Consider the following 26,337-nt stretch of genomic DNA (forward strand, 5'->3'; position numbering starts at 1 on the left):
GTCTACTCTAAGCCGTCCTATGTAGTCAAACAAGTGGGCAGGGGTGAGTGCTCCTGCCAGTGTAACGGGGAAGCCCGTGGGTATGTCCACAGTCACGGAAACAGGTGTGTTGACGAGTGACTGTGGCAGTGCGGGCTGGTAAGTTCAACTCACTTCCTCATAACAGGGTTAACAGACGCATAGATGGTAGTTAGGAGTGAATTCACTTCTTAGTGCAGCGGCCTGTGTCGTCGCCCGCGGACGCAGGAGCCCCCTGTTCGACTCCCCCTCGGGACATTCTCATTTAACATCAAACACAACGCAGACCAGTATGATCCGTCACACCAGAGTCTACAGGGTATTCTTGTTTACCAGAGAGGAGCTCCGGTATGTTGCATGTTATAATACTGCTTACAGATAAAACAACAACAACAACAACAACAACAACAACAACACGCTGGTGAATAAAAATAGCCTGCTCATTTCACATGCTTTTTCATACACTTACAGACGCGCGCTTGTTGTGCGTAAAGCAGGAATTCATCAGCACTGCAACTTTTCTTCCTTTTGGCAAAAGGGGGGATGGGAGGCGCAGCGAGAGAGAGGAGAGACGTCAGACGGTGGTGGGCTGGCCTTGTGTGCGAGGGAGAAGTGACGAGAGGAAGAACTAAAGAAAGAGGACTGAATGAGTTTGGGAAGAAGAGAGGGCTGCCCCGAAACAAACCCAGTATTCTAAAACAACTTAACAGTACGACCTCCACAACTCGACACTTTTATTCGCCTTCAAATTCCGTAAGTAACCGAATAACGATCGCGACAATGCATCATACTTTAATTAAGTTAAGTAAGACCTCAAAACTCACTTTTCACTCTCGCCTTTCTTTGACCCATCGGTTGTTTTGGTTTTGTTTGTTCTTCTGTTTTGAACCCACACAGTAAAGCGTATTTGAGCACCGTGAAAAGCGCTATATCAATTTAATGTATTATTACTACTATTATTATTATTATTATTATTATTATTGCCTTGTTGTAGCCCGTTTATGTCTTTCAATTATGTTTTTATAAATCAAAGCATAGCGTTTGCACTTACGTGAAATCCGTTGCATGAGTTATCAAACAATACTTCCCCTCTCTTATGACATTTAGTCATTTAGCTGACGCTTTTATCCAAAGCGACTTACAAGTTCTGTACGACAAGTCATCAGGAAGGGCACAACTCTATCAGCCGAGTAACAATGTTCATCAAAGTGAACATTTGTTGACATTTCTGTTTTAAACCGCTGTGTTGGGGGATTTTCAACTAGGTCAGATCTGAGTGCACGCACACACGCACACACACCGTGCCAGGTGTTACTTGAGTTCCATTTCTCAAACGTGTCTCTCTCTCACACCGTCTTCTGTCAAGAATCAAGTGGTCGATTGGTTTGACTGCATTGTTTATGAGCAGCACAGTGCGCCTTTGTTGTATTGGAGTATAGAAGCCTGTCCACGCATGCCGGGGTAATTGCCTCGCTACACAGATACCGCAGAGGCCGCCAGCTTCCATCCCGCTGCCCAGATCACGACGTCAGAGAGAGAGAGAGAGAGAGACGTAAACCAGTGTCCCAGTCCAAAAAGAGCGAAGGCTTTGGCTGCATTTAGCTGCGTAGACCTATTTCCATCTCCTCCCAAATGGATAACTGATGGGATTCGCGGGAGACCTGTAGAGAGAGAGAGAGAGAGAGAGAGCTAGTGGAGACCTAGAGAGAGAGAGAGAGCTAGCGGAGACCTGGAGTCAGAGAGGGGGAGAGAGAGTTAACGGAGACCTGGAGATGGAGAGAGAGCTAGCGGAGACATGGAGAGAGAGAGAGAGCTAGCAGAGACATGGAGAGAGAGAGAGAGAGAGCTAGTGGAGACCTGGAGAGAGAGAGAGCTAGCGGAGACCTGGAGAGAGAGAGAGGGGGAGAGAGAGAGCTAGCGGAGACCTGGAGAGAGAGAGAGCTAACAGAGACCTGGAGAGAGAGAGAGAGAGCTAGCGGAGACCTGGAGAGAGAGCGAGAGCTAGCGGAGACCTGGAGAGAGAGAGAGGGGGAGAGAGAGAGCTAGCGGAGACCTGGAGAGAGAGAGAGCTAACGGAGACCTGGAGAGAGAGAGAGCTAGCGGAGACCTAGAGAGAGAGAGCTAGCGGAGACCTGGAGAGAGAGAGAGAGCTAGTGGAGACATGGAGAGAGAGAGAGAGCTAGTGGAGACATGGAGAGAGAGAGAGAGAGCTAGCGGAGACCTGGAGAGAGAGAGAGAGCTAGTGGAGACATGGAGAGAGAGAGAGAGAGCTAGCGGAGACCTGGAGAGAGAGAGCTAGCGGAGACCTGGAGAGAGAGAGAGAGCTAGCGGAGACCTGGAGAGAGAGAGCTAGCGGAGACCTGGAGAGAGAGAGAGAGAGCTAGCGGAGACCTGGAGAGAGAGAGAGAGCTAGCGGAGACCTGGAGAGAGAGAGAGAGAGCTAGCAGAGACCTGGAGAGAGAGAGAGAGAGCTAGCGGAGACCTGGAGAGAGAGAGAGAGCTAGCGGAGACCTGGAGAGAGAGAGAGAGAGCTAGCGGAGACCTGGAGAGAGAGAGAGCTAGCGGAGACCTGGAGAGAGAGAGAGAGAGCTAGCGGAGACCTGGAGAGAGAGAGAGAGAGCTAGCGGAGACCTGGAGAGAGAGAGAGAGCTAGCGGAGACCTGGAGAGAGAGAGAGAACTAGCGGAGACCTGGAGAGAGAGAGAGAGCTAGCGGAGACCTGGAGAGAGAGAGAGAGAGCTAGCGGAGACCTGGAGAGAGAGAGAGAGCTAGCGGAGACCTGGAGAGAGAGAGAGCTAGCGGAGACCTGGAGAGAGAGAGAGAGAGCTAGCGGAGACCTGGAGAGAGAGAGAGAGAGAGCTAGCGGAGACCTGGAGAGAGAGAGAGAGAGAGAGAGAGCTAGCGGAGACCTGGAGAGAGAGAGAGAGAGCTAGCGGAGACCTGGAGAAAGAGAGAGAGAGAGCTAGCGGAGACCTGGAGAGAGAGAGAGAGAGCTAGCGGAGACCTGGAGAGAGAGAGAGAGAGCTAGCGGAGACCTGGAGAGAGAGAGAGAGCTAGCGGAGACCTGGAGAGAGAGAGAGAGAGAGCTAGCGGAGACCTGGAGAGAGAGAGAGAGCTAGCGGAGACCTGGAGAGAGAGAGAGAGCTAGCGGAGACCTGGAGAGAGAGAGAGAGCTAGCGGAGACCTGGAGAGAGAGAGAGAGCTAGCGGAGACCTGGAGAGAGAGAGAGAGAGAGAGCTAGCGGAGACCTGGAGAGAGAGAGAGAGAGAGAGCTAGCGGAGACCTGGAGAGAGAGAGAGGGGGAGAGAGAGAGCTAGCGGAGACCTGGAGAGAGAGAGAGGGGGAGAGAGAGAGCTAGCGGAGACCTGGAGAGAGAGAGAGCTAACGGAGACCTGGAGAGAGAGAGAGAGCTAGCGGAGACCTGGAGAGAGAGAGAGAGAGAGAGAGAGACTAGCGGAGACCTGGAGAGAGAGAGAGAGCTAACGGAGACCTGGAGAGAGAGAGAGAGAGAGAGAGCTAGCGGAGACCTGGAGAGAGAGAGAGCTAGCGGAGACCTGGAGAGAGAGAGAGAGAGCTAGCGGAGACCTGGAGAGAGAGAGAGAGAGAGAGAGCTAGCGGAGACCTGGAGAGAGAGAGAGAGAGAGAGAGAGCTAGCGGAGACCTGGAGAGAGAGAGAGAGAGCTAGCGGAGACCTGGAGAGAGAGAGAGAGAGCTAGCGGAGACCTGGAGAGAGAGAGAGAGAGCTAGCGGAGACCTGGAGAGAGAGAGAGAGCTAGCGGAGACCTGGAGAGAGAGAGAGAGAGCTAGCGGAGACCTGGAGAGAGAGAGAGAGAGAGCTAGCGGAGACCTGGAGAGAGAGAGAGAGCTAGCGGAGACCTGGAGAGAGAGAGAGAGAGCTAGCGGAGACCTGGAGAGAGAGAGAGCTAGCGGAGACCTGGAGAGAGAGAGAGAGAGCTAGCGGAGACCTGGAGAGAGAGAGAGAGCTAGCGGAGACCTGGAGAGAGAGAGAGAGCTAGCGGAGACCTGGAGAGAGAGAGAGAGCTAGCGGAGACCTGGAGAGAGAGAGAGAGAGCTAGCGGAGACCTGGAGAGAGAGAGAGAGAGCTAGCGGAGACCTGGAGAGAGAGCTAGTGGAGACATGGAGAGAGAGAGAGGGGGAGAGAGAGAGCTAGCGGAGACCTGGAGAGAGAGAGAGGGGGAGAGAGAGAGCTAGCGGAGACCTGGAGAGAGAGAGAGGGGGAGAGAGAGAGCTAGCGGAGACCTGGAGAGAGAGAGAGCTAACAGAGACATGGAGAGAGAGAGAGAGAGAGCTAGCGGAGACCTGGAGAGAGGGAGAGAGAGAGCTAGCGGAGACCTGGAGAGAGGGAGAGAGAGAGCTAGCGGAGACCTGGAGAGAGAGAGAGAGCTAGCGGAGACCTGGAGAGAGAGAGAGAGAGAGAGAGCTAGCGGAGACCTGGAGAGAGGGAGAGAGAGAGCTAGCGGAGACCTGGAGAGAGGGAGAGAGAGAGCTAGCGGAGACCTGGAGAGAGAGAGAGAGCTAGCGGAGACCTGGAGAGAGAGAGAGAGAGCTAGTGGAGACATGGAGAGAGGGGGAGAGAGAGAGCTAGCGGAGACCTGGAGAGAGAGAGAGCTAACGGAGACCTGGAGAGAGAGAGAGAGAGAGAGCTAGCGGAGACCTGGAGAGAGAGAGAGCTAGCGGAGACCTGGAGAGAGAGAGAGAGAGAGCTAGCGGAGACCTGGAGAGAGAGAGAGAGCTAGCGGAGACCTGGAGAGAGAGATAGAGAGCTAGTGGAGACATGGAGAGAGAGAGAGAGAGCTAACAGAGACATGGAGAGAGAGAGAGAGAGAGTTAGCGGAGACCTGGAGAGAGAGAGAGAGAGAGCTAGCGGAGACCTGGAGAGAGAGAGAGAGAGAGAGCTAGCGGAGACCTGGAGAGAGAGAGAGAGCTAGCGGAGACCTGGAGAGAGAGAGAGAGAGCTAGCGGAGACCTGGAGAGAGAGAGAGAGAGCTAGCGGAGACCTGGAGAGAGAGAGAGAGCTAGCGGAGACCTGGAGAGAGAGAGAGAGAGAGCTAGCGGAGACCTGGAGAGAGAGAGAGCTAGCGGAGACCTGGAGAGAGAGAGAGAGCTAGCGGAGACCTGGAGAGAGAGAGAGCTAGCGGAGACCTGGAGAGAGAGAGAGAGCTAGTGGAGACCTGGAGAGAGAGAGAGAGAGCTGGCGGAGACCTGGAGAGAGAGCTAGTGGAGACATGGAGAGAGAGAGAGAGAGGGGGAGAGAGAGAGCTAGCGGAGACCTGGAGAGAGAGAGAGGGGGAGAGAGAGAGCTAGCGGAGACCTGGAGAGAGAGAGAGGGGGAGAGAGAGAGCTAGCGGAGACCTGGAGAGAGAGAGAGCTAACAGAGACATGGAGAGAGGGAGAGAGAGAGCTAGCGGAGACCTGGAGAGAGGGAGAGAGAGAGCTAGCGGAGACCTGGAGAGAGAGAGAGAGCTAGCGGAGACCTGGAGAGAGAGAGAGAGAGCTAGCGGAGACCTGGAGAGAGAGAGAGAGAGAGAGCTAGCTGAGACCTGGAGAGAGGGAGAGAGAGAGCTAGCGGAGACCTGGAGAGAGAGAGAGAGAGCTAGCGGAGACCTGGAGAGAGAGAGAGAGCTAGCGGAGACCTGGAGAGAGAGAGAGAGAGAGAGAGCTAGCGGAGACCTGGAGAGAGAGAGAGAGCTAGCGGAGACCTGGAGAGAGAGAGAGCTAGCGGAGACCTGGAGAGAGAGAGAGAGAGAGCTAGCGGCGGAGTCAGGGAGATGTTTCTTCGCGAGGAAAGTGAGATTTTCACAGTTGCGCTTGGCAGCGGGCAGCGGGCCCTGTGCGTAACATGTGTTAGTAGTTTGGCACCACAGCCCGGCGCCCATTACAGGAATCAGCCCCGTGAGAATGAGTTTAAATGCTGATTATATGGCACTTTGTTTTTATTGCTTTTATTCCTTAATCTGTCCTGTGCATATGTCTACACAGCAGTCTCTCTACTCTCCCCCTCTCTCTCTCCCGCTGTCTGCTTTCTTTCCTATACAGTTCTATTTTAGCACAATGTTAGCGTCCTTGAGGTGAGGGGAAGAAGGCCTTTGGTGTGAGCCACCCACCGTGCGGTGCCTGATATCCTCTCCTCCCCTCTGTGTGTACATAGGTGGGGGGGGGGGGGGGCGCATCATAAACTAAACAAAACCAGGAAGTCTCTCAGTATTTTTCTCCTCGGTAAAGGTCAAGGAGAATCTGCGATGAAACTAAATAAGGTGAGAGGGACGAGCATCTCTGTAAACGGGTCAGGAATTCTCTTTTCACCGGCCGAGCTTCCCCATTAGCAATTCACACGGCGACCTTCGTGTCACCTCGACCTTGCGTTTAGCGGATGGACATGGTTTGTTTTTCACCAGAGTAGAAGGAAACATGAAGTATTCGCGACTGTGCATTTTCTACAATGCGCACGCCTGAAAAGAAAGTGCTCTTCCTTTACGTCCGATCGCCTCGTAGAAGTGGAGAAACGCAGACCAGAGAGAAGAGAAAGACAGACCAGAGAGAGGGGAGAAAGACAGACCAGAGAGAAGAGAAAGACAGACCAGAGAGAGGGGAGAAAGACAGACCAGAGAGAAGAGAAAGACAGACCAGAGAGAGGGGAGAACGACAGACCAGAGAGAAGAGAAAGACAGACCAGAGAGAGGGGAGAACGACAGACCAGAGAGAAGAGAAAGACAGACCAGAGAGAGGGGAGAAAGACAGACCAGAGAGAAGAGAAAGACAGACCAGAGAGAGGGGAGAACGACAGACCAGAGAGAAGAGAAAGACAGACCAGAGAGAGGGGAGAAAGACAGACCAGAGAGAAGAGAAAGACAGACCAGAGAGAGGGGAGAACGACAGACCAGAGAGAAGAGAAAGACAGACCAGAGAGAGAAGAGAGACAGACCAGAGAGAGGGGAGAACGACAGACCAGAGAGAAGAGAAAGACAGACCAGAGAGAGAAGAGAGACAGACCGGAGAGAGGGGAGAACGACAGACCAGAGAGAAGAAAAAGACAGACCGGAGAGAAGAGAAAGACAGACTGGAGAGAAGAGAGAAAGACAGACCAGAGAGAAGAGAGAAAGACAGACCAGAGAGAGAAGAGAAAGACAGACCGGAGAGAAGAGAAAGACAGACCAGAGAGAGGGAGAGAGGAGAAAGACAAAGAAGAGGGATGGGGGGGGGAAAAGGAGCCACGTCATGTCTCTCTTTGTGAGACGAGATCTGAGTGTTCTGGGTGTCAGAAGTGTGGGGGGGGGCCACTGTGGAGTCAGAGTGGAGAGTGAGAGGCCGGTGTTTTGGGGCTGATTGAATGGGCTAGGGGCCGCGGATGCCTGTCTTTGAGAATGAAAAAGAGTGCATTCTGGGCTAACGGCGGCATCTCTTTGTGAGTTAGAGGGTGAGTGTGTGTGTGTGTGTGTGGGGGGGGGGGGGGGGGGGGGGGGGGGCAGTATCGGCATGCCTTTGTGTTGCCTGTTGCCTTCTGCCAGTTGAGTTGCAACAGATGGAGAGGGACAATCGTATTGAGGTATTTGGCACATGCACACACACACACACACACACACACCTTTTCCTGGGAAGTCATGCGCTTTGATACAATTAACCACTGCATGAGCGAGTTTAGCCTGGAACCTTTTAACAGTGTGTGTGCGTGTGTGTTTGTGTTTCCGTGCCAGTGAAGTGGGCTGTATTGTTCATTTCAGTACAATGTCAGAGTCCTTCTCACTTTGTTTACCATTTTGGGCCTCCTCTCATTGTCATCAAAAACCTCACCCCCACATTAGGATGTCTTTGATCTGCCTGCTGGTGTTCTGCCAGTCTGTAGAAATAGTTGGTTATGATTATTAAATAATTAACGGGCTGAAATGTTCTAAACGGCTTGGATTGTTTCATAGTGACTTGTGCAGATTCGTCAAATAAATCTCAAAACTAATTCTAAAGCATTTGATTGACACTGGTTGAAGTGGGTGCAGATGCCTTCTGTGTGTCCATGGGAAGTGCTTGCTGCCCTTGTAAACCCCTTTCATTCATTGTCTATGGAGATCTACACAAGTACTGGTTCACATGGATATGGTTAGTGAGAAGGAGGTCTTGAAACAGAACCGTTGAGGTTGTGTCATAATACTCTCAGTCCCGGGAATGAGAGAGCCTCATTTAAACTGGAGGAAGTGATCTCATATAAACTGTAAGCTGCGGACTATTCCCCCCCCTCATTTTCTTTGTCACTTTTCGTAGAAAAAAAGTTGACTGTTTGTTTATCCACTGTAACATAAACACGCTTTGTTGAATCTGACTCTTTTTCTTTTTCCTTCTCTATATCATCCCCCTCATCCACCCAACCAACCAACCCCATCACCCCCCCCCCCCCCCCTCTCTCCCTCATTTTACATTACATGTAGTCATTTAGCTGACGCTATTATCCAAAGCGACTTGCAGATTGTGAACAACATGATGTCACCAGGAGGCCTTTTGCTTTTTCCAAATCCAACTGTGCAAAAATGCTTCCGCATTCGTCACCGGAGGTACCGTAGTGGCGTGCGGTAATGCGCCTTTCATTTTCCTTCACGCAGCGCCCAGCGGCGGCGTGCTCGCTCAGGTGCGTGCGTGCGCCGGCGTGCTCGCGAGGTGCTCGCGCATGCGCATGAGATCCCGCCTTAACAATATATATAAGTCACCGCCCCAAATTCAGTATCCAGAAATAGCTCAATTGGCAAGACGCCATGGCTGTGGATCCTACAGCTAGTTGCTGGTGAGTTCGAATCCCGTCAAATATATTTTTTTTAACGTGATTTTTTTTTAACGTGTATTCTTTCACCGGTTAAGGTTAGGCATGGTTAAGGTTAAGGTTAAGGTTAGGCATTGTTTCGGAGTTGGTTAAGGTTAGAACGGTTAAGTTTAGGCGCTGTTAAGGAGCTGGTTAAGGTTAGAGTTTGTCAAAGAGAATGGCAATATTCTTTCTATGGTTAAGGTTAGGCATGGTTAAGGTTAAGGTTAGGCATTGTTTCGGAGTTGGTTAAGGTTAGAACGGTTAAGTTTAGGCGCTGTTAAGGAGCTGGTTAAGGTTAGAGTTTGTCAAAGAGAATGGCAATAGACAGCCTATTTCCGCGCGACAGCTCCCAAAGCGGGCCTGAAAAGAAAGGCGCTTTACCGTAGTGACGTGCGGTGACGAATGCTTCCGCATTTTTGCACTGTTGGATTTGGAAAAAGCCACACGCCACCAGGAGGGGTACATCTCTGGCAGCTAAGGGTCAGTGAGTGGCGTTGTTAGTCAAATAGTATCGAGCTTGGGTGTTACACTAGTCTGAGTGCATAGTAGTATAGACATATTAGCATGAAAGTATAGTAGCATAGTGGTAGGGTACATACTACATAATAGTAAAAAAGACAGTTAGAAGGTTTGCTTTTTATTTATTATTATACACACCATTTATCAGGTGTGTTTTTTAGTGTGCCCGCTAGGGCTGTCTTAAATACTTTGAAGCTTCGAAGCTTCGTTCGATGGCACAAGCTTCGAACATAAAAAAAAAAATTCGAAGTAAAAAAAAAAAAAATCGAAGTAAAAAATGCGTGCGTGCGTGCGTGCGTGCGTGCGTGCGTGCGTGTTTGTGAGTGAGAACTACCCATCCCAGTTAGGACAGCCGAATCCCGTCCAATCTTTCGCCGTCGACTAAAGACTCACTTCTTCAACCATTATCTGAAATGATAAAAAAAAAAAATCTAACCGTGACTAACCTTACTGTCATGCACTTGTCCTAATAAACTAACCTACACTGTAACACGCAACACTTTGATGAACATTGTTACTCAGCTGATAGAGTTGTACCCTTCTTGCTGTCTTGTCGTACAGAACTTGTAAGTCGCTTTGGATAAAAGCGTCAGCTGCTAAATGACTAAATGTAAGTGTGTGTGTGTGTGTGTGTGTGTGTGCGCGCACCTTGTAGAATTCCACACATAAGAAAGAAAGATACTGGGATGAATAAACAAAATAGGAAATAAAATGTAGAAATGCATGCAATACATAAATAAATATGAATCTCCATATATGAAATATAACATTTAGATAAGGTGCTACTGAGATGTTTTGGTGAGTTCTTTGTTTTTTTGTGGAAGTTGCCCTTCTTAAAAATGCATGAACATTCACTGATAATTGGTCTGTAGTGGAGTCTACAAGGTCTACATTGCCGGACCATGTAGAATCCGGACCTTGTAGACTGACATAATTCTGTGCATAGTTTAGTCTACACAGGCCATATTTCAAATAATCAAAATCTTACTTCATTCATCTTAAACATTCTTGATTTGGGGGATTGGTAGTTCCCATGAAATCTGAAGTTGTTCAAACGACAACAGCGATCCACCTTGAATTAAATCACACAGCCGAGTGAAACCTTGTTGGATGCGTCACAGTCACGAAAGGGGCTACTTAATTAATTAATCCAACCCACTTTATTTATAGAGCACATTTAAAAACAACAAAGTTTACGAAAGTGCTGTACAAGTCCCACAACATAAGATAAAAAAAAAAAAATTAAAAATAAAATATTAAAAAAATAAATAAAAAAAATATTATTCTTTATTTTTTTTTTTTTAATTCGAAGCTTCGAATTAAAATCGAAGCTCGGCCCCGAAGCTTCGATTGCCAAAAAAAGCTTCGAAGGTCAGCCCTAGTGCCCGCTGTAGTGAAGCATGCTGTGAAGTAGGGATGCACCGAATGGGAAATTCTTGGCCGAAACCGATACCGAAAATAGAAAACAGTTGGCCGAAAACCGAAGGCCGAAAATGATTCATAGAATAGAGTTTTTTTCCAATGTTGTGGAACATTATGATTATGGAAAAATATATGATTATGGCAAAACTTAACTTAAATAATAAATAATCACTATTATGGGTCCATAAAACATTTATTCAGCACTTCTGAATGCATACAGTACATTAATTCCATATTTTCTCTGGCTGCCGCAGCGGACATCTGTGTTCTACTGAGCGCACCTTTCTAGTCCCCAGCTGAATGTGCTCGCTTGACTCGGCACAGTAGACAGCGTCAAAATGTGAATAATATGCATATTAGATCACTCAGTGATTAACCGCGACGGGCATAATAGTGAATGAGGATATGGAAGCATGTTGAAGACGCATTTGTTGGACGCGTTGCGCGCAGAGTTTACATAGGGGCAGCGCGACTCCCGACAGCGCGACATCATCACAACAACACGCGAATGATATGCATAGATCACTCCTACCGCGATGGGCATAATAGTGAATGAGGATATGGAAGCATGTTGAAGACGCATTTGTTGGACGCGTTGCGCGCAGAGTTTACATAGGGGCAGCGCGACTCCCGACAGCGCAACATCATCACAACAACACGCAAGGTTGTTTCTGTTTCGGTGATATATTTTCGGTGAAAAAACTCTTTCGGCCGAAAGCCGAAAGGCAATTTTTTGCCATTTTCGGCCGAAAACTTTCGGTGCCGAAATTTCGGTGCATCCCTACTGTGAAGGAAGGTGGATGTGTAACTCCCTAATCCCCCACCCCCCAGGTGACCAGGTGAGGCGACCAGGGGTATTGTAATACAGACAACGTATCTCATTAGTCCTCTAACGCCACTGGTGCCGAGAGCCATTATTCTCGTTCAACGCAGACGCCTCCCGACTGTACAGACGCAGGCTTGGATATCACACAAGGGTTCAAGATCTGCCCATCAAACCGGGTGGAAAGGGAGCTGCTTTGCTTTATGTTTGTTGTCTCTGTGAAAGGGATAAACGAGCTGTGACGGAGGTTTTAGAAACGAGACGCCGCAGGGCATGGCAGCCTATTCCGCCCCAAAGCCGGGGCTTTCGCCCGCTGGCTGCTGTACAACTCAACGAGATCAATTCCACTCTATTACATTATGTCAAGGGGACGCGACCAGGCAAGGCTGCATTCAGAAGTCCTCCCGTTAAGAGTGGTAGCTGCCAACGACTATAAAAGTTAAAACTTTAGCGGGTTATGTGAAGAGGGGGCAGGGGGGGGCAGACAGAGGGAGAGAGAGAGAGAGAGAGAATAGAGAGAGAGTTAGAGTGAATAGAGAGAGAGTGAGAGTAATGAGTATCTTTATTACAGTATGTGGCTTGTGTTAATTCAGCTCTCGGGCTGTACTGGGTATTGCTCCACTCACCCTCACTTCCACCCGGCGCTCAGACTCATGCATTCTTTTACGAGAGAGGGATAGGTTTGGTCCTGCCTGAGTCAGAATGCTATCGCGCTGCTCTCATCTCTCCCGGGATCCTGCACAGACTTCACCACCACTCTCTCTCCCCCTGCGCGCCCGGAGGGAAATCACGGTGGCTTAACTCTCCTGCCGTCCGCACCGTCTGTTCTTTATTTATGTAGCTGTGTGGAGGGGTCCTGCCCGTTCCCCACAGAGGACGGTGAGGCGGCGCAACTTTCTGGTTTTGGTTTGAGGGGCCTAGCCCTGGCTCATCCGAATGCGCGACCACACCAGAGACCCAGCTGCATAAAGAAATGGTTAGCTTTGGCTCGAGGTCTCTGGCCTGGGTGTCTCTTGAGGAACTGAAGGATTCCTGCCGGCTGAGATCACCTGGAAGATCGGTTGATCTGGGTGGGGTGATTCAATGACGCTTCAACCGCTTCTCTAAACAGGTGGGGTTCCTCTTACAGGCCATTTGCCCATTATCAAGTCGGAATAAAACAAAAACATTTCCAACTGAACTCATTGTAAATCATGAAATACGGTTACATTTCCATGAACGGACTTGTTCCTATCAAACTCCCAACGGCTCGTTTGTAAAAGGCCTCTTCGGGGAGCAATCTGGGTCAACAGCCTCTTGGATTTCAAAACGATCTGACGTCCCCCTCCCCCCTCCTTCATTCTCCTTTCTCTTTCAACTCTCCAGAAACAGTTTTTTTGGACTTCAGTGGCCCGGCTCAATCCAAACGCTCATTACTTCGGCGCCTTGGCACGCTGCCAACGCGTTGGCTGATATATCTCCAGACCAATTACTCTAAACGTAGCCCACTCCTCCATGTGGCCTCCATAAAGTAACCGCCAACACACTGACCCACATAGGTATCACACCCCCTGCTACTCGTCAAGACTGAAGACACACAGACTTATACTGATAACACGCATTGTTAGTAGAGGTTTTATTGACTATGGGCGATTTGGCCATAGCAGGTTTCCCGACCAAACCTTCAACACACTTTCACTCCGCTTGGTGTTGGATATAATTAACTGTTTCACTATTAACTATAACTGTTAGCTACATGGTATCTTATAACAGCAAGGAGGATCAGGGTTTCATCCTGGAAAACCTTGAAATTCAGAGACTAGATTTCCAGTCATGAAAAAGCTGGAAAATTTACAAAAAGTGAAAGAATATCCGGGAAAACATCGTATGTTGTCCTGGAAATCTTGAATTGTATTTTAGCCCCTAGGTGTGTATTTGGTTTGAAACTCAACTGGTAGGATTATGATAGTACCAAGTTTGGCCCATGCTCCCTTTGTTTTGGCCCGCCATGGTATTTGACAAGCACATGCTTATTCTCCTTATTTAAAGTGCTCTAAAATCCTAACCGCAATGACTACAAAACCTACATTTTGTGATGGATGTAGCAGTCACCTGGAATGAATGTGAATGAATCAAGTTGAATGAATGAAGTTTTTTATTTTACGGCCTTATTTACAGACAAATCAAAAACACCCATGTGGACTTGCAAAAAAATAAAAATAGAAAATCACAAATGTACATAATAAGGCAAGCTCACACACAAAATCCAAAATCAACGACCGAAAAAAAGAAATAGGCTGAAGCACATGCTTATTTTTGCCTATCCTTTACAAATTCTTAAAATGAAATATATATCTCATATCTCATCTCAGACAACTCACCATGAACCCTGCAACAACAAAAAAAAAAAGGAGGAATAAAACTGGGGTTAAATGTGTCGACACTAGGCCTACCAGTAAAATGATATGACCGTTTGTGAGCAAGTGCTGTCCTGGATTATCAAGAAAAACTACTGGAAATGTCCTGGAAAATTATTTCTCAAAAAGAGTGGGAACCAACCCTGAGGATGTTCATGTGGGCTTGGTGACCTCTGGGGTCGTTATCCTGTGTGTAAGTTGGCAGCACAGTGTGATCCTCAGTAGCTGCTGTTTTCCTGTCTGTCCAGGAGGCGTGAATATTAAAGGCAACCAACTTGTGTTCGGCTTTTCTCTGATTGGCCCCGCCCCCACGCGCAGGCAAGCGCAGTCGTCCCACGTCCCAAATGAAATCCAAGGAGCGCGCGCGAGCGGCAGCGCGGTTATTATGTTTCGCGTTTTTAACAACCAACTACCAGATTCACTCGTGTATAATCAAAGCCCAAAAGCTGAACACAAGTTGGTTGCCTTTAATATTCACGCGTCCAGGAGTGCAGAGCGGACTGCAATGTGAGTGAGTGAATGAGTGAGTGGGGCCAGATCAGATTGAGTACCACGTGTTCCCGATAGGGATGGGTACCGAATTTGGTACTTTTAAAGGTACTTACCGAAACACGTCGGTACTACAGAGTATCGATTCACGTGAGATACCGTTTAAATTTTGTATTTTATTTTTGAAAATTGTACACTTTTTTTTTTAACTTTTCTTTTCTTGTCAACGTTCACACGCACAATATACGCTTACCTAGGATTTGACTTGATTCAACAACAAAGCAGTCGGGGCAATGGCAAGCTGAAAACTGTCGAAAGTGTGGTTATTTGAAGTTTGGATTTTTTTTTTTACAACTGAGGTAGGTAGATTACATTTTTAGAGACTAAAGTACAGAAAAAAGGTACCGTTGGGTACCGGTATCGATTCACAGGTACCGGTACCGTATCGGTTCAAATGTGAACGGTATCCATCCCTAGTTCCCGATCTGTCTTTCATCTGCTAATGTATCTGCTGGTTCATCTGTCCGACTCAGCATTATGGAGGCGTCATGAAGTATGCATAAGACACCGTGATCTATTGGTATTGTGAATGAATGCATGAAAACTTTATTTAACAGATTGCAGAATGGGTACAATACAGTACGGCTCAATACACACAATTGTTAAGGGATGCAGACCAGAGAAAGACGTTTGTCTTGTTTCCATCAGGGTCCCCCATTTTCAATTCATATTGTGACGGTGATACATATCTATAACAGAGACCAGAGGACCCCCTCCGCCACACACACACACACAGCCGGAGAGAGAGCGTGAGCAGTGTAAACAAAGATCTGCCAGTGTGAAGATGCATATCTATTAGAGGAGCCGACCCAGGAGGTAGTGAGATTTTCTATCTGGCTGACCTCTGAATCTCTGTGCCTTCATCGTAATTCATCCACTCTTTAACACCGACATGAATAAGTCCGAATGATTCCGAGCCATCGATGGACTGTGAAGTGCAAGGCTCGGCTCCCCCCAGCTCACGCGTAAACACAGAGAGAGCCTTGACCTCGCAGAGGAAGTGTTGTTTGATCTCTTTCCCAGGAGTTTGTTCAAAACCCAGGGAACTGGTGGGAAAGTAGTCATCAGTTCCGGGATACTCGCCGCACCACTGGCCAAGTGCGGTGTATGCACATACACACGCATGTGCACGCGCACACACACATGCACACACAGATGCATACGCAAACACACATATACATACACAAAAACACACACACACACAACAAGGTATTATTTTCCTCCACAAATATGCGGGCAACAGTGACTCAGGAGGTAGAGCAGTCGTCTGGTAATCGGAAGGTTCCCGGTTAGATTCTGGCTCCTCCCAGCAAGACACTTAACCCCTAACTGCTCCCGATAAGCAGATTGGTGTCTCGCATCATGGTCGCCTCCGCCGTTGGCGTGTGAGTGAATGGGTGAATGTGAGGCATAGGTTATAAAGCGCTTTGGATAAAAGAAGAGCTATATAAATGCAGTCCATTTACCATATCAATCATTAGCATAACATCATATCGGCGGAACCCATAGTTTCCTCAGCCTGAAAAACCTCCTCCTCTCTGTCTCCGTCTCTCTCTCTCTCTTTGAGTGTCGTCCTGACTGAGAGGAAAGAAAGCCATGATGAGGCTTGAGCGAGGAGATTTCCCGTAAGATGGTTAGAGAGAGCCGAGATCACAGGGGGTGCCTGGTGACTCTGCCCAGACAAGGTGTGTTTAGACTCTCTCCCTGTAGTTTTCAAGAGAGCGAGAGCTGTTAATTTGTGGGTATTGTAGTCTCAACAGGCAGCTCAGTGCTCCGCCAGGATGGGCTATAATCAGTACTAGACAGGAGACTCCGATGTCCACAGGGAGACTGGAACTGTAAGCCTGGGCGGTTGGCGACAAGCGCTAATGCATGCATACACACGCGCGCATGGATGGATGGATGGATGGATGGATGGATGGATGGATGGATGGATGGATGGATGGATGGACAACCACAGACACATGTGCACGCACGCCCAACAACACACATATTCAAAACACACAGCGCACATAAACACTCTTTCAAAAGCCATCTTTCTGTAATTGTGATGGTTGGTATAAACAAGAGTTGAAAAGAGTGAGTGTGTGTGTGGCAGAATGAGGGGTGTGTTGCAAGCAGGGGACGAAATTAGAGCCCGCCACCCGCTGTCAGTTTTTACGTTTGGCGCGTGCCACTGAGAGGTCTGCCCGCCGTGTGGCGTGTAGTTCATAACGATACTCTTATTTTGAAAATCCTGTGCGGGTCTCATTTCTGCCCCAAGCGCAGCTCCAGTCATCATATCGATGGCACAGGCAGTTAGCAACATTCGGTTCGTATGATACTCTTATTTTGAAAAAAAACGTGGCAACTAGTCATATCCGCCCAGCCCTGCAGCGGGATACTATTGGCTTCTGCTCGTATCAACACAGAGGCAGTCTGCTCTAGTCTAGAGCGGACCTCCATGAGCTACCGTTACTGTTTAAACAATGACCCAGTCAACTATTCACTTTTAGTTTAATACATGACGAGGCATTGTCTAACGGTATCTAGCTGGCTAGCTACTGATAGCTGCTGATATCAACAAATGCTCCAGCAATAGTCGACTCGAGTGCATAATACCTCCGTTCCCTCGTTAGCTAGCTCACGTTAGCTAACTCACGTTAGATCTATGTCCCAGTAAACTAAATTGTCTTAACGTTATCTAGCGGGCTAGCAGTAGCTACAGATAGCTCCTGATATCAATGTCTTATAACATTGATTCAATGCGTATTCTAGCTGAGGGCTTGCTGAATGTGATTTGACCAAAGAACCGTAACGTTATACCAATAGGGCCCAGCTGCAGCGCCGGAGAATCCTTGCATGCTGAATGTAGAGTATAGGGTCCAGCTGCAGCGCCGGAGAATCCTTGCTGGAGCTGGAGGCTACTCGAGTATACACACAGACAGTGGAGTTGTTTGCAGATAGCGAGCATTTTGACTTGTTGCGTGGTGGCGATGTCTCGCAGATAATACAACTACAAGTATGATTATATAATATATATTTTATAAAAATAATTTATATAAAATATATATATTTTTTTAATCAAAAAGAAATTGGCAGGTAAGAAATATGCTTGGCCGGTAGATTCTTCCCATCTACCCGCCACTGGCCGGTGAGTCAAAAAGTTTATTTCGTGCCCTGGTTGCAAGAGACCACCACCATCATGGGCTGTATTGTAAGGAGGAAACTTTAGTAACAAAGTAACAATAAGCAGTCCTTTGGGTCACTGTGTGGGGCGTAGAATTCCAAACTAGAATTGCACAGGCCAGTATGTGGACGATGAACGCTTTACAGACTGCAATGCGTGCAATATTGACCACGTCAATAGCTCCATATGTTTCTGTCTCTATTGGAATGGGCCACAGCTGAACAAAACCTGTCTCGATATGGGATATTTTCTCTGTTCTTTAGAACTGCTTTTCCTCAGAAACCACAAATAACTTCCCCTTTTCCTGATTCATCTCGATACAACTGGATTCCTCTTTGTTCTGGTTTAGCAGAAGAATGTTTGGTATGAGTGGATGCCAAGCAGGGTGTTAAAGGAACATGCCAACATTTTAGCTTACCGTCTTCTCCAGAGAGAGACAAGAAGATAGATACCAGTTTCCTCTCTGTGCGTTCAGTAGAAAGCTATCTGGCTGCATGTTAGCCTAGCTTAGCACAATGAATGGAAGCGGACATGACCGGTTAGCCTAGGCACTGTCCAACTAACACCTCTCCTGAAGGCTAACCGGTCATGTCCGCTTCCATTCATTGTGCTAAGCTAGACTAACATGCAGCCAGATAGCTTTCTACTGAACGCACACTCTGCACAGAGAGGAAACTGGTATCTATCTTCTTGTCTCTCTCTGGAGAAGACAGTATGCTAATTTCCCCAAATGTTGCCGTGTGTCTTTAATCGAAACCGTCTACACGGGAGACATCTTCACAGTGTACTACATCAGCAGCTGTCACTTCCTGTCCCTCTGAACTGTTTCCTCTGTAGAAGATATGAAGAGCAACCATAGCTAAATTATTTTGACCGTTAGCCATAATCTAACTGGACGGGGCATGTGCTATATTGTAAGACGCCACAAGCACGAACTGCGTAAAAAAGAAAGTGACTTGCATTCCTTCAGTTTAGTCACAAAGCTATGTAATTACATGCAGACAGTGTATTTTAGCTCCATGTCCATGCGATCTCTAATTAACATGCAATCTCTGTGCAGTCAGAATGGAGCGAGAGCTAAAAAGGGAAACGTGAGTCTGCAAGGAGCACATTTGGCTCAGGAAAACCTAGCCCACAGACACCGATGAGCACCGTTGCCCAAACGCAAGCAAAGGGAAAAAAGCAAAGGTACACATTTAAAACACATGGATTCATCCTTCATATCTGGAATCTATACATACAGTCCATGTGTGATGGCCCTATTGGCAAATGTGACTCTGGAGACGGCAAGGAAACTATAAAAGAAGAAGGAAGGGTGGCGGCTAGGTGGTGTAGTGGTCTAAGGCACTCGCCACCAGTGTGGAGACGCTAGGATTCGCGTGTTCGAATCCAGCTCTCCACATTGTTTTTCAGTTTGGCTGGTCGTCCGCAGTAATACACATTGGCCGTATTACGGGGAGGGAAAAACTGAAGGGTGGGGATCGAACGTTGTGAACAAGCGACTCCTACAAGTCGGTTGGTGCGCCTGCGCAGTAGAATCAGGAAGTGTCGGGGGCAGCGTGAGCCTCCCACGCGTTACTCCTCGACACTGAGAGGTCGAGCTGCGCAGGTGAAAAGATGCGACTGCTGTTACCTCAAGTACCGGAGGGGACTTGTGCTATGTATGACTTAGTCCTCACTGCAGCCGGCTTGTGGGAGGCAAGAAACAGCGTTCGTGACAGGGGAGGGTTGAATTGGATGATACGAAATTGGGATGGGAGAAAAATATAGAAAATGGGAGAAAAAAGTGGATCAAAAAAAAAAAAAGAAGAAGGAAGGGTCATTATTCAATTCAACTTTATTTCAGACACTAGATCCACAAAGAATGGATTGCACGGAGCAAGTTGCACCCTTACTTACAATTCATTATGAATTGAAAATGGGGGACCCTGATGTAGGGCTGGGCGATATGGCCTAAATATGATATCACGATATTTTCTGACCCTTCGGCGATACACATCACAATGTTTTTCTTTTTTCCCCAAACAATTCATTATGAGGCTTACCAAGACAGTATTTGAGTTTGCAAGCTAACATTAAAGACAAAATAAAATACCCATGCATTTAGCATTTTTATATTATATATTAGATTTAGATTATTGGATTATTAGATTATATATTGCATATATTTAGCAATGAGATATTATGATTTAGATATGAAATATGATTAATTGAAACTGTACAGTACCCATTCTGCAATATGTTAATAAAGTTTTCAATCAATCAATCAATAGCATTTTAGCATTTTTATGAAACTACTGTATATTTGTATGTCTCTAAATGTTTTGATGAATTGAAAATGGAGGACCCTTATGTAAAAAAGCCGAAAGTCTTTTTCTGGTCTTCATCCTCCAGTCCACAGCTGTACTTAAGCATTACATCACACACAGGAGTGGTTTGTGACCAATAAACCATGCCTAGGGGTGGTTGTTAGGCCCGAGGCGCAGCCGAGGGTCGTTAGACCCCCCTAGGCATGGTTTATTGGTCACAAATCACGACTGCACGTGGTGTAAAGCTTTTATACAACTGCCAGATTCATCCAACCTTATTTCTATACAATAAACACACATTAATCGAAGATTTATTGAAAAAACCATCCGCCAGAAAAAGTAGTTCCCACAACTCCATGTGGAAGCAGCTTGAAGTGCATCCAACCAAACTAACACATCCAACTGTGTATTATTGGAATGATTGAGAGAAGTTGCCTCATGTGGAAGCAGCTTGAAGTGCATCCAACCAACTAACACATCCAACTGTGTATTATTGGAATGATTGATTGAAAATTTATTAAAACGTTTTCTTTGCCCTATAGGAAAAAAACGTTTTCTTCGCCCTATTTTTTTATTTATTTCTTTTAGCCTAAACTTAACCAGTTGGAAACCAGGGGTACAGTAATAAAATTAGCAATCAATCAATCAATCAATTCAATAGACCATGCTCACTTAAAACAGCGCTGCTTCTCTCTCAGTCTGACTCCCCCGCTGTTGCAGACAGGAGTGTGTGTGTGTGTGTGTGCGTGTGTGTGTGTGTGTGTGTCACAGTGTGTGTGTGCGTGTGTGTATGTGTGTGTGTGTGTGTGTGTGTGTGTGTGTGTGTGTGTGTATGTGTGTGTGTGTGTTTGTGGGTACGCCAGCGTCGGACAGTGTGAGAGAGAACGCTGCAAGAAAGTAGGAAGGAAGAAATTTAAATCAATCAATTAATCTATCAATCAATCCGCCAGCGTCGGACAGTGTGAGAGAGAACGCTGCAGTCGGAAAGTAGGAAGGAAGAAATTTAAATCAATCAATTAATCTATCAATCAATCCGCGATTTTTCTTTTGTTCTAGATTGAGTCAAGACCCATCAATTACATCATCCAACATTGTTTAAAATACTAACACGTTCCCCTTGACAGAATCGCTTTATATTTAGTCGTTATGACGCTATCAACATATCCATTTGTTAAAGATTATTGTCCGCCATCTTGTTTTTTCCGACGGAGTGATCCGGCGGAGTGATGTGATTCGGTGGTGGGCGGGTCCTGGGACCAGGAGCGTGGATTATGAAGGATACATACGTGTAAATGGACTGTTTCAGCCAATCAGAATAGAGAAATTTGCATGCCGTTGTATAATGTATCGTACCCATTCTGCAATCTGTTAATAAAAGTTTTCATTAATTCAATCATTCAGCCGGCAACGGAAGTCGAGTCTGCCAATTACGTCACACCGCTTGCACCCGCCCTGCTGTTCTTAGCACCAATCGGCAAGCGCTATTCGTGTTTTTACATTCCAGAATGTCCTCCATTGATTTTGACGAGAGCTCAACACAACAACAACAACGGTAGCTCCCGCGGGCCGACGATAAGATTACCAGCGCACCGCAGGATGACTAAACGGGGCATAATGATTTTACTGCAACGAATGTTATAATAAAAGCCTTTCCATACATCTGTCTGATTGAAAACTTTATTAACAGACCGCAGAATGGGCACAACTCGAGTAATGCTTGCTATCTATGTATGTCGTCCTCGTTGCTATGTTTGGGTAAATACGCTGATGTTATTGAATGTGTAATTAACGTTAATGCCACAAAACGAATGCCTTTATCATAAGTAGTAACTTTGATGCAGTAGTGTGTGTGTGGGGGCGGCGTTGTTTGAACATGTGGACCAGATTGACGCGACACAATCCTCTTGGGCAAAACATCACGATATCCACGATACGTTAAAAAAGTGTATCGTTAATGAACTGTACCCGATATTTATATAATATCGTCATATCGCCCAGCCCTACCCTGATGTAAACAAGACGAAAGGCTTTCTCTGGTCTGCATTCCCTGCCACGGTTATATCCATCAATGTAGCGTCACTGCCACCACTCTAAGCCTATGGAGATGTTCACCTTCTTTGCAGAGCTATAACTTTTTTAATTGTATTGCTAAATTTACATTACTATGGCCCATTCAACATCGATTATCTATCGTTCAGGATGTAGGAACGTTATACTTTTTCATTCATAGATTCTTCCAAAAATACCTTCTAGAATATAAGTGTTTTTATCGTTTTCTGCAGTAATTCATAGAACGTGAGTTATAGGCATAAATGCATATATAGATTATCAACTGCCGTTTATTCCCGATACACGATATATAAAAAAATTATGCGTCATCATGCGCGGATGAAAGGGGGGGGGGGGGGGGGCGTTTATAATTCCGTGATCGTCAGTAAATGCTTTATGTAGTATGGGTGATATATTGATCAGATCGGTTTGCAGTGAAAAGAATAAACAATTGGGCTGAAAATAGCGTCAGTTAGGGCTGGGCGATATGACCAAAAACGTTATTGCGATAAAATTATTTTAATATAATTCGATATCGATAATTATCGTCGATATAATGTCTGTCAAGTTTAATTAACTTCTTATGCTGCTGCGAATGTCTCAAGTCGAGTTGATGTCGTCATCAGTCCGCGCACGTTAGCAGTAGCCGACAAGCGGAGTATCTCATGACAATAAATATGACACTAAAACTCTCTTCCGCCACAATATATTGAAACGACGACCCCACACTACTTAAACGTGGCCTCAGAATTCAAAACACACACATACTCGGCACGTAAATATATAAAACAACGCCGTGCAAGCTAATTAGCCTAGCAAGCCTGTTGTTTATAAGTGGTGTATTCCATGACAATGTGCTAAATATTACACTAAAATACTCTCTTCCGCCACAATATATTGAAACGACGTCCACTGTATACCCCACACTACTTAAACGTGGCCTCAGAATTCAAAACACACACATACTCGGCACGTAAATATATAAAACAACGCCGTGCAAGCTAATTAGCCTAGCAAGCCTTGTTGTTGAGTGAGTCCTAGTACCTCTGGGTCTCCTTCCTCCTTCGAGGAAATAATTTATCGCGATAGTTATCGTTATCGTTTTATCGCCCAGCCCTAGCGTCAGTGTCCTCTTACCATGCGTCAATGAGACTGGCGGTGAAAGATACCAGGTATAGGACGTCGATCGCCTAGGTCCATTTCCGGTTTGTATGTCGCAATAAACGCCGAAATCATATCGATTATTACGTTTATAAAGCGATCGATATGTACATTGTGTCTGTCGGGAATCATGCAACAATATCTGACGGCCAGATTAATTTAATAGACGCACAGCCCCCATATCCCGTTTACCAGTGTAACTCGCCCAACCATCCACCAGGCGGCGGTATTGAGCCGTCGTTTTTTTGAGCCGTAGGGTCCAGCTGCAGCGCCGGAGGTGTATATATGAATTATGAATACCATGGCGAAAAAATGAAATATTGATCTCAATATCGCTGTACAGCGTGGTCTGGCGGTCAAAGCATGGCAGGCAATAACGTTTTAAGGCGTTTCCGGCGGTGGATGTGTTAACAATTGTGTGTATTGAGCCGTACTGTATTGTACCCATATCTGTTAATAAAACTTTCATTCAATCAATCAATCTGCACTGTGATTGATTGAATGACAATTTTATTAACAGATTGCAGAATGGGTACAATACAGTATGGCTCAATACACACAATTGTTAAGGGGATGCAGACCAGAGAAATACTTTCGTCTTGTTTACATCAGGGTCCCCCATTTTCAATTCATAATGAATTGTAAGTAAGGGTGCAACTTGCTCCGTGCAATCCATTCTTTGTGGATCTAGCCCTTAGAAAGGTCCATATAAAAAAGACATAGCACAACAATACAATACAAACATATAAAACTGTAAAAACAACCATCCATGGTATAAAAAATACAGTCAAAATACATGATTTCCAAAAAAAAAAAAAATCCAATTTTTATTTATTTTATGCAGTCATGTTATGCAGTCATGTCATCACAAACACTGTGATTTCCTGCATTGTACAAATAAAACAATGCAGGAAATTAAGTCTTTGTAACACAACATTTCCTGGTGGGGGACCCCCCACTTAAAAAGTGGCCTGACTGGGGCTATATTTCGCACTATATTTCCTGGCCTGAATGATTTCCCCAGTCTGGCCCTGGTTAAAAGCCTCCAATGCTTATTAGTGTGTGTGCGTTTGAACGTTTGCATGTTTCAACCATGCATTTCCATTTATTAAAATTTTTTAAATCTTTTTTTTATATAATTTACATTTAAAACAATTTTTATACCTCCTATAATAGTGGGGGTCGCGGCTCTCTGACACTGTTATTTCGGGGGTCGCGCCCTGAAAACGTTGGGAACTCCTGCTCTAACCGACACATAAACCTGTACATAAGGTTTCTTAAAAGTGCCTTAAATGTAGGTATACCCACACTGACAAACAGCTGGTTGGCACTGTGCCATCTAGGGACACACAGTCATAGAGCATCATTATAAGTCACTGTGTAGCGCGTGAACACACATTGGTGCCAAGTGTGGGAACTTTCAGTTCGGCCGACATATGGTATCGCCATGTCCTCGTTTATGACCCGTCATTTAAGCAGGTTATTACCTCGGATGTCAGAATCATCAATTTGTTGCATTGTTAACTAGCTAACATTTGATATATTGGTTGATATATTATTTGGTTGGTATATTTCCTCAGATAGCGTATATATATTTAGCAGTGTTTCCCCTATATGCATTCAGCAGCGGCGAATTAGGACCGCCGCTGCTATGAACTAGACTACTAAAAAAGAATTATTAATAAAGAAAATTATATATATATTTTATCATTTCATTTGGGCTGTGGGGGGGGGGGGTGCTTAATGTAAAAGACTGACCTGAGGAAAAGGCTGCAGGGAGAAACCACTGCAGTCTAGTCGATTTTGTGTTTTGAGCACAAAGTTCATCATAGATCTAGCTTCTTTATTTTGCTCTCAAAGTGCACCAGATTGATGCATTTAACTTTAAAAATGTAAAAAAAAAATCTGTAATACAGGCGCAATAGAACTGGCACCAGAGCAGAGCATAGAACGCTGGTATTCTGACCTAATAATGACCCTTCCTTCTTTTACAGTTTCCTTGGGAGATGGGAGCTTCAGCGGAAGGTGTACTTTAGAGTTCCGTTGAGCTGAAAACATATATTTAATTTCAACTCCGATCTCACCCCCAGATAGATAGTGCCATGAGTCACCGCGACTTTGTAACCCAGTTCTGGTGAGCAGAGGTCACAACCCCCCCCCCCCCCCGCATTAACTCCATCAACTCATCATGTTGCACAAAGGGATAATCCGGAGGAGTCGAGTCAAGAGTTTTTATTTGTCACGGCATACAAGTATACAGTGAAATGCGGGGGGTCTTGCCCGCAACGATTGTGCAATAATACAATAATAAGAATCCAATAGGATGAGAATGAGACATTTGTGCAATAATACAAGTAATAAGAATAAAGACATATCAGGTCTACATGAAGTTTACAAAAAGCATGGTAAGACATGCTAGGTAGTAGGTCCTGCAATAGTGCAATACACTGTTAGCTACGGATGAGGCACTGGGTCTTAGCTAGCTGGTTAGCACAGGACTTAAGTATACGTCCTGTTATCCAATCTGGGCCAGCTGCCTTTCTGGTGTTCACCCGCATAAATGCTCTTCTCACACTGTGTTCCGTCAATGAGAGAGTGCCCCCGCGCAGGGCACGAAATTAGAGCCCGCCACCCGCCATTGGCGGGCAGATTTTACGTTTGGCGAGTGAGACTGAGAGGTCTGTCCGCCATGTGGCGGGCAACCAAATAGTCATATGAAAACCGATCCACATGATCCAATTCTTAGCGGAGTTCTCACTCGCTGATTTCTGTCTCAAGCACACAGACCTGCAGCGCACTGCTCCTCCTCCTCCTGCCCCTCCAAAACCTGTGTAAACACAGAGGCTATTGCCTCGGGCAGTCTGCTGACTGCTCTGCTCTAGTCTAGTGGGACCTCCGTGAGCTAACGTTAGCTACCGTTACAAAATGACCCAGTCAACTATTCACTTTTAGTTTAATACATGAGGCATTGTCTTAACGTTATCTAGCCGGCTAGCTACTGATAGCTCCTGATATCAACAAATGCTCCAGCAATAGTCTAGTAGTGCATGTGCATGATACCTCCGTTGGCTAGGTAGCTCACGTTAGCTCACTACAAAATGTCCCAGTAAACTAAATAGT

At 46.3% G+C, this 26,337-nt stretch overlaps 1 protein-coding gene across 1 annotated transcript in view; it reads left to right on the forward strand.

Moving 5' to 3' along the window:
• The first annotated feature begins 630 nt into the window (after window positions 1-630).
• The window catches only part of lhfpl2b (LHFPL tetraspan subfamily member 2b), a 33,127-nt gene continuing 7,420 nt past the window's right edge, over window positions 631-26,337 (forward strand). The window contains exon 1 of the mRNA XM_084322463.1: window positions 631-771. The gene's annotated coding sequence lies outside the window, so the exon portion shown is untranslated. The remainder of the gene's footprint in view (window positions 772-26,337) is intronic.

This window comes from Notolepis coatsorum (genome assembly GCF_963971535.1).
Source record: "Notolepis coatsorum genome assembly, chromosome: 10".
Taxonomy (NCBI): Eukaryota; Metazoa; Chordata; class Actinopteri; order Aulopiformes; family Paralepididae; genus Notolepis; species Notolepis coatsorum.